The sequence below is a fragment of the Octopus bimaculoides genome, chromosome 18, assembly GCF_001194135.2.
Source record: "Octopus bimaculoides isolate UCB-OBI-ISO-001 chromosome 18, ASM119413v2, whole genome shotgun sequence".
NCBI classification, from domain to species: domain Eukaryota; kingdom Metazoa; phylum Mollusca; class Cephalopoda; order Octopoda; family Octopodidae; genus Octopus; species Octopus bimaculoides.
This window is the reverse complement of record NC_068998.1, coordinates 25,282,382-25,291,589: the sequence shown is the minus strand read 5'-3', so window position 1 is coordinate 25,291,589 and position 9,208 is coordinate 25,282,382.

Here is a 9,208-nt window from a genome sequence, read left to right as displayed (position 1 = left end):
ATAAGGTTATCAGGTGTATCCTATACTGGCTATCTTATACTGGCTACAACGATCAAGGCTATAACCAGTTCTTACCATCGTACTCATTTTATATCTGTTATTCTTATTATGATATTTTTTTATTTTTAAGTTTTAGTATCTACATTAGCCTTATCCTTTTACACCTATTATTTCGGGTCACGGGTTCAGGTGTGTGTTAATTTACTGTATTACTCCTTTAATTTCCTTTTTTATTATTGTGAGATTATTCACCTCCTGTATCGCCTCTCATTTTTTATCTTTATGTGGTTCCTCCTATTCCATTTATTATTGTATTTATAGGCTTTCAACTTCCAGCAACTTCTTTAAATTCGCAAAATGATGATGTAAATTCTACTATAGTTATTCAACAGGTATGATGCCAAAAGGATATACCTAAGTTGCCTCATTTTTCTCTATATATTATCTTAATATTTTCTCTGTATCTATTTTTTCTACAACCTCCTACACCTTTCCATCTTAACTTTGTTTTTGCAGCGTTTTTCATTCCATTTACCCTTCATATTTTTCTAACATAATTTACTTGCAATCTAAGATAGTAGTAACTAGCCAAGTATTAAAGAATTAAGCTGAACATTCGAATAAAAGGACAATATCATATTTCAATATGCTGCATATTATCTAAGATAGTAGTAACTAGCCAAGTATTAAAGAATTAAGCTGAGCATTCGAATAAAAGGACAATATCATATTTCAATATGCTGGATATTATCTGACATAGGAAAAAAAGGTAAATGTTCTTGAGTGTGATGACCCAATAACATACACTAAGGCTACTAATTTTTTTATCACTGTCCCCTCTTTGATTTCTATCTATCGCATATCCCTTCCTGCCTTCATTCTTTTATCTCTTTCCTCCCCTCCTCTACGTTTTCCGCTTCCTTTATATTTTCTCTTTCATGTTATCCTTTTTTCCAGCTCATCACCTTTTCCCCTATTTTCTCTTTATCTCTCCTCCACTCACTTTATACGTATTTTATTCACTCCTTTTCTCATGTGTGAATCGTTCCTTTATCGCTGTTCTGCTTTGTTTTTCATCAAAATATACCGACTCTGATGAGGATAACATTAGTACTTTAAGGTTGTTCAATTTGTCTCAACCGCTCAAAAGACCGATCGAAACTATATAAATATTTATGTATTAAGAAAGAGCTATTCGCTCAAGCGATTCACTGTGCAGTTGTCAAGCAATTTCCTTCTGAGATTGCATGATAGCAGAGGAAGTTGTCAAAATGAGTGAAAGAATCTCCATACCTTGGAAAACGTTGTCAAATGCCGTGGCTCCAGGTAATAGAATATTGTACCAGATGTTTTTCTTTCATCGTTTCATTTCTAGCTCAGCTACATACGTTGAAATTGCTAAATTGTTGTCATCAACTCTGAAGCTGTAGAGATGAAGGTAATTTAGTTCTTGTTAACCTCGTTTAAAAGAAATGGAAATGAAATGGGGGAAAATGCTAACACTCCACTATTGATACTTGAGTGCGTTTTATTGGATGGCCAATGATTCCCATATGCTCACCCACGGATTTACAGGTTGTGTAGCTCATACTGCGGAATATCGTAAATCTCTCTTCTCATTTAGCTAGCGTGATGGCAATATAATTTAGCCGCCGGCAACCTGACTATGCAACAGATTTTAATGTGTTACATGTTCCGAGTAGCTATAACAAGTGACTTATTACCCTTTTAACTTTTACTGTATTGTTAAATTTAATTTGTAGAACATATGATTTAGTGATTTTAAAGATGACTGCTTTTAAGTCCCCTGGGTAGCTAACTTGGGCATAAAACTCATCAAGTTATTTAATATCACACCTTTCTACAAAACCACCATTTAGAATGCATATTTGTAGAATATTTGAATATTTGTGTCCACCTCGGGACTGTATTTACAATTTACATGTATTTACATCCTGTTAAGTTGTAGCAGAGCCACATTTATGCAATACTGCAAACGAGCTCCCCACGAAACATAAATAGGTGTTTCTCTTCAAATAGTATTAAACAATAAATTACTACTTTTTATCTCTTTCTTGAGATGTTTCTAATCGAATATTGATTCTTTCTGGTATAACGTTACAAGATACAAATGTATATCAATGTTAAAGAACATATAGCATTTCCGCTTTCAGCTAAGTTTTCACTCCATCAAACTTTCAAATAGAAAGCGTTTAATTTCCCGGATAATTTAATAGTGTTTTAAATTGTATTATTTGCGAAAACTAATAAACTACAACTCGGAATATATTAATTAAGTTACTAATGAAAATGTATTAAAGGGGAGGAAAAGTAACAAGATACAAGCAATTTAATGATTCAAAATTATGTAAACTGTATAGAGAGAATTTCCGATAGAGAAGCATTTCAGCGAAGCGAATTGACTTCAATATGCCTGGTTTGGAAATAAATGGTTGAACGGAAATTAAGGACAATCATTTGGTACATTTCCAATTCCTTTGAATATATTAATTTGCAAATAGGTAATTACTTCTCAAATAAACATGTTATCTTCTTTCATCAATTTTTTTCAACAATAGTTCAGTATGCATTTTTAAACTTATAGTTGTCGGGGCAGTTTTGTTGACTCTAAACTAGCATTGTTCGCGTTTTCCATTGAATATGAATTCGTATTTGCAGTCTTTTGTGTCAAGCATCATAGAGTAATAAATAGCTAAGCTATTATTCAGGACAGCAAGCACAGCAGTTATGAATTCTGGTTAGAAGCTATTTCATTTACGTGGAAAAGAAATAATTTCTAACCAACTAGTTTCCGCATGAAAAGGAACTGAATAACTGACCCTCAGTATTTTATGGTAGGAAACTCTCATATAACGGTACGATTATTAAAATATCAGCTATATGCGCGTCAGATGCAAAGGATCATATATTTGGTTACTGTTTCTGCTTCAATTGCACTGTTATCTCATAAAAAATACACAACCGTCTTAAAGAAAAGGAAATACCTGTTAGATAAAATAGCCTCAAAATATCGCAAATAAGAATGGGTGAAAGGTAAAAACACTTTATTCTATTATCAGTTTACTTCTTTCAGCCACGGTGAGACAAAGTCTTGATCGTTTTTAGCCGATCGAATATTGCTGAGGCCTTATTTTAAACCTTGTACATTTTTTTCTACTGGTGTATTTTGCAGAACCGCTAGTGTTCATAAACAAATTACACTAGTTTTGATACAATGAGAGACAAACCCAAATATGTATACACGCGTATATGTGAATGCATCAATGTAACGATTTTCTGTACAGCTTTCTTCTACCCGATTTACACAAAATATGTTGGTCGACATAGAGCTTTGGAGCAATCCATTGTTCAAGGGGTTGCGCAATGGACTTAAACCTGAAACTTGTTAGTTACATAGTCAATGTCTTAATTACGCCGTCACGTTCATATCTATTGGCTATAACAATCTTCAGTAAACATGAATCCATTTTCTTAGAACTATAGGTAAATAATAATGCATTTACAGAAATATCTGAATTATAGTTGCAAAAACTTTCGCTGTTATATAAAAGAATAAAGAAAAAAAGAAAAGGCTAACAGTATAAATATAGATTTTCGTTCATTCGTCATGAGTGCTAAATTGAAAACAAATTATAAAAAAGTCTTCAGTAATCAGTAAAACAACATAATGGCGGTGGGGTTAAAATAGTTATGGACCTTCTTTATTTTATGTCACGTAACTTTCATATAAAGGTACGGGTATTAGAGCATCGGGTATATTTGCACTGGTTTAACAAGAAGGAGAAAAACAAAAAGGAAAGAAAAATCAGATACACGAAAGACAGATAAGCCCATATATTTTCTCGTAGAATCAGTGCTGCATGACACTGCAGGATCTAAGGATGATATCGACTGACTTTGAAAAAGATGTGAAGTCCAGTTGATAGTTGATGGAGATAAAAACACCGCAGTGCAAGCTGCACGTCAAATATATGAAAAAAGCATTTTATTATATAGGAATAGAAATTGCCGAATGTAGTAATACTAAGAAATAGAGATTTGTCTTAATATACTTAATAAGATATATTTTACGCCACCATAGGTCTTTGTAATATATCTATAATCTATGTTATACAAACATAAAAATATAAGGAAAATGAACGTATGTAATTGATATATTACTGATAAAAGCCACTCGTCTTAATAACGATCGTGTAATCATTTAGTCGTCCTAATTTAAAATAGAATGAAATATTGATTATATCATATTCTACAAAATTATTAATAAGACATACACGTAAAACTGTATATTTACATACACTTACCATTACACATATACGTTGTATTTTTAGTGTATTATTCTGTACCCATAGTTTACTGACCCTACTGCCATTTCATTGTATTCTACACTGACTACGCTAAATTTAGTTGAGATCCGGTTCTACATATTATTAATATATGTGACATGCAATACTTGCATCGTAGTATACATATATTGTCTAAATATACCCACCTTACTCATTCAGTTTACAAGGAGTGAAGAATGCTTTTAACTTATCACAACTCAGAGCAACTCCTCGAAAAGAATGCAACGGCCAGTCATGTCTGGGTGGAGACCGGCATAACAATTTTGTCTGCTTACTGAAACAGTACACGAAGCGGTCAAACTCAAGTATCATACCTGACTGGATGGAGTTTGGAGAGTTGGAGAGTAGAAAATTATGAAGCATGATGAATTATGCTCCCTTTCGCGTACACGGATGGCTTCTTAGACTACATATTTGGGATAGAATACCATATTACATTGGTGTCACCTCACCATTCAGATGTTATTGCTATGTAAATAGACTGCATCTCCGCTACCTCAGAGTGCATGTGTTTTTACTCAAGCCAAACTGCATTGGAAACTAACAATTTCCCTATCTCAATAACAATAGGTAAAAATTATAAAGTGCTTCACTAACATTTCTTTTGTGAGAAAACAATGCATTACCTTAGCATCTCACTATATAACACATCATAACACTGTTCGCACGAGGAATTACATAGATATTCCAAAACATAATAGATTATAAATATTCATGTGATACTTCCGTATGTAATATGTAAATATTCATGCGTAATGCGTAACTAAGTGTACATACAGGTATATGTAAATACATATATGTGTGTGAGTAATACATATATGTGTCTGTGCATGTGTATGCATACATGTGTGTGTATGTAAGCGATCATTATTCAATGACTTGATTAGTCTTATAGAATCCAATGACATTCCAGTTCATGTCTTTTAGTTCATAGCTTCATGGTTAAAAAGGTTTTCTTATTTTTTCTATAACATTACTGCAACTCAGTAAAACAAATGGATTAAGGCAATGTGAAGTAATGCCTGCTAATCGAAAACGCAACAAAGTATCTAAAAAAACCATCCAGCGCACCAGAAAAACCTATGCTTTCCAATAATTGTTCTGCAGTGCGATATTTAAGTTCCAATATCAATTCTGTTATCAATCAACACGTGATTGACCTGCATTAACCCATCTGTAATTGCCATAACATTTGAACACCAAATGCGATATAAGGTAAAATAATATATAATATTTGTAACGATATAGAAGCAATAACTAGTTATTTTTGGTCCAGTACTTATTTTTATAGGCATAATTTCCTGATCATGTAACAGTAAGCGATATGCTCTGTCCTCCTGTATAGGTACTGCCTGACATTTATTGGGATGTCAGACGTGATTATTCTTATATAATGTAACAACAACCTGATTTATAAAGTATTTTCTTTTGCATCAACACTTACATCATTTAAGACTTTTTAGTTACTAAAATAAAGTAGGAAATAATACAAATTGCTTCTTGTTAATTGTAGGAAATACTTCTCCTACAAGTACAACATTGTTTGTAAGATATCTGTTTGAATAATTACACCTAAAATAGTCAATTTATTCAACCAATTTAATACAAATTAATCTCAACGATTTAATGGTGAAATGTTAAAATGTGATTGTTCTCATATGTTAGGCTCTACATTGTGTATAACGAAAGTTATCCAAATAAAATACACAATACACATCGATTTGTCTGAGTCAAATTACGTTACTTTCATTAATAAGGCTGCATGTTACTTACTTGCTGAAATGTTTCTTGTTTTACTTCCCAGCAATTTGCATCTATTTGAATTTCTTGTGTGTCAAATACTGACTGAGAGCAAAAACGATTCTGACTGTTATGCCTCAGCTGGAATAATAAAACCTAGCCAGGACATGTCTATTCATTGCACTACATCTAAAACGTTCACATTAATCACACAGTTATTCTAACTTATACGTATGCTTAAACATCACAAAATCAAATATCTCTTCTGTTACGTTTGACTATATTGATTGCTATACGTATCTTACACGGCTGCGGTTTAATCATTTGACTTTTGCTTTTTTTAATTTTTATTTTCGACATGGTAGAGAAACATTTTTGATGAGAGCTATTCATCCTTCAGTTCAATATGGTAAGCATAGTTTCCAGTCAAATTCAGCAATGTTACGTAGCGAATAACCTCAGTTATTACATTGCGTTGAATCTACATTCTTAGTCTACTTCAAGTCTAAGATACAATTATATTGCTTGGTGGTTATAATGTGAATAAACTAACATAAATTAAATTCAGTATTATAAAGTAAGTGATATGTAATGATGTGATAATAATCCACGATCTCATCTAATTTATAGTGAAGGATAAAACTAAATGATTCATTGCAATGCTATGCTAAACAGAATGTTGAAAATTGGTATTCTTTCCAATATACGCAGACATATCTCAATAATTGCATTGAATATGTATTTATGTCAATGATCTTTAGTTGATCCACATCAAATAAGCTGTTTGACAAGTTGTTTAATTGAACAATATTTAAACTCCTTGTCGAATACAAGATATTCGAACAGCTTCACGGAACCCGAGATCAATTGATTCGACCGATGTTTGAATAATAATAAAATACCTGTGGCAAATATATTTGGTTTAACGAGCTGCGACTGAGTTTTCGGAGATCATGATCTAAAAGTTACTGAATAAACACGAAATATGTTAGGTTGAGTCTTACGGTATGAAATATGAAATTCAAAACTTAGAACCTTTGTAGAGCATTCTACATGTAAAATTCATATACATATTTTATGTTATATATTGATACAGCCTATGTTGATCAAGAACTCATCATAATGCATTTCCATGGAATCAATGCTTATAATCATACTTAATTTCATCACATTTTCCAACCCGGTAATTAGGGGATTATTAAAAATAAATGTAAATGCGAAGATGTCAAATTGTCCATATTTCTTTATAGAGGCGTATAAAATGAGTTGTATAGTCTTTAAATATGTTTTGTTCCTTGAACAAATCCGTATTCGGAACTCGGCTTCATGGCTTCTCTTTCCATGTTTGATAAAAGTAAGTACCACTCTAAGTACGGGAGTAAATTCAACATGCCAAACATCAAACATTACTGACTATAAATCCATATGATATAATGGTTTCGAATTTCTGATTCAAGGCCAGCAATTTCGAGGAAAGGAATAAGTTAATTCAATTACATAGATCCAAGGTCTCAACTGGTATTTAATTGTATCGATCTGGAAAGATAAAGCCGACACCGGGAGAATTTGAACTCAGGGCGTAAAGATGGACGAAATGCCGGTAAGCACTTTGCCCGATTTGCTAACGATTCTGGTACCTGACCGTCTTCACTATATATTAGGTGTTAAGTAAAATAAGTTACGAAAGCTAATGCTAATTTCAAAACGTTAGTTAATACAGAGCAAGCGGACACGCACGCACGCACGCACGCACGCATACATACACACACACACATACATATATATTTATATGTATATATATATATATATATATGTGTGTGTGTGTGAGTGCGTGTGTCCATCTCCGTAGCTTAATGTTGCATCTAATGAGACTATACTGTGGGTCTAGTTTTTTTTTATATGCTCGATAATTACACTAATAACTCGGTAGAGTGATTTAAAATTAGAACTTTACTTCAAGAAAGCTTAACTTAACACTGATAATTACAAAGCAATAAATGTTTCGGTAGTTCATAGTGTGTATATAATGGCTGTAAAAATATGCACTCACTGACAATGATTATTTAGTTTTTCTATCATTCTGAGTGATTGTCCATTGAATTAACATATATGTGGCTGAATATTCCATACGCATATGTAACATAGATTTAATTCTCAAGCAGAAACAGCAGGATAATCGAAATAGGGCGTTTCTGTTTAGCGGTCGGCCTTTTTAAATATGAGCCCACATTTACTAATACAAATGAACGCTGAGGCGCACATACGCACACATCCATTTCGAAACTTCTATCAATAAACGTCCAAATGAATGTATATCTGTTTCTGTTTCAATCTACGCAAAAATTTCTACGTAATTTTATAATAAATATTTATGCATTTCATGAGGTGAAATCAGTGCAATCGCGGAGTTAATGGCTAACTTGAACTTGTAGTTTCACACAAAACAGATACAATAAGCAGATTGGGATCGGTCTCTATTGCAAATATCAATTCAGTTATTGTAGAGCATTATTGATCCCGACAAGACAGATATACATAAGCAATACACCTGCAAACACAAACACACACACACACACACATGTACGCATGCACAAACTCACACACATACGTGTGTGTGTTTGCGTGTGTGTACGTATGCGTGCATGCTCGTGTGTGTGTTTGTGTGCGCGTGTGTCTCTGTGTGTGTGCGTGTGTGTGTGTGCTCGTGCGTACGTTTAGATGCATATAATACAGCTACAAATGTTTACTTTATCTCTTCTGAAAATATCAAGGTAGGTTTGCCTCAGCGTGTGCACACATCCAGTACGCAGATATTGATATATTTGATTGTAACAACCTTATACTATTACACCTTAATCACTTGAAACATTATCAGCCTCTAACTTCCTAAATCAAGAGCAAACTGACCGGGCTATAAAGCAATTATTGACCATATTGTTCGCTATGAAATTTATATATTGGTTTTTCGTTGTTTGCTATGCTGTTTCTATTTTGTTCCGAGCTTCCACGACTCATTAATTGCTGTTATGTGTTGATTTTGTTGTGTCAATTATTTTCATATATTTACAATATATATATATATATATATATATATATATATA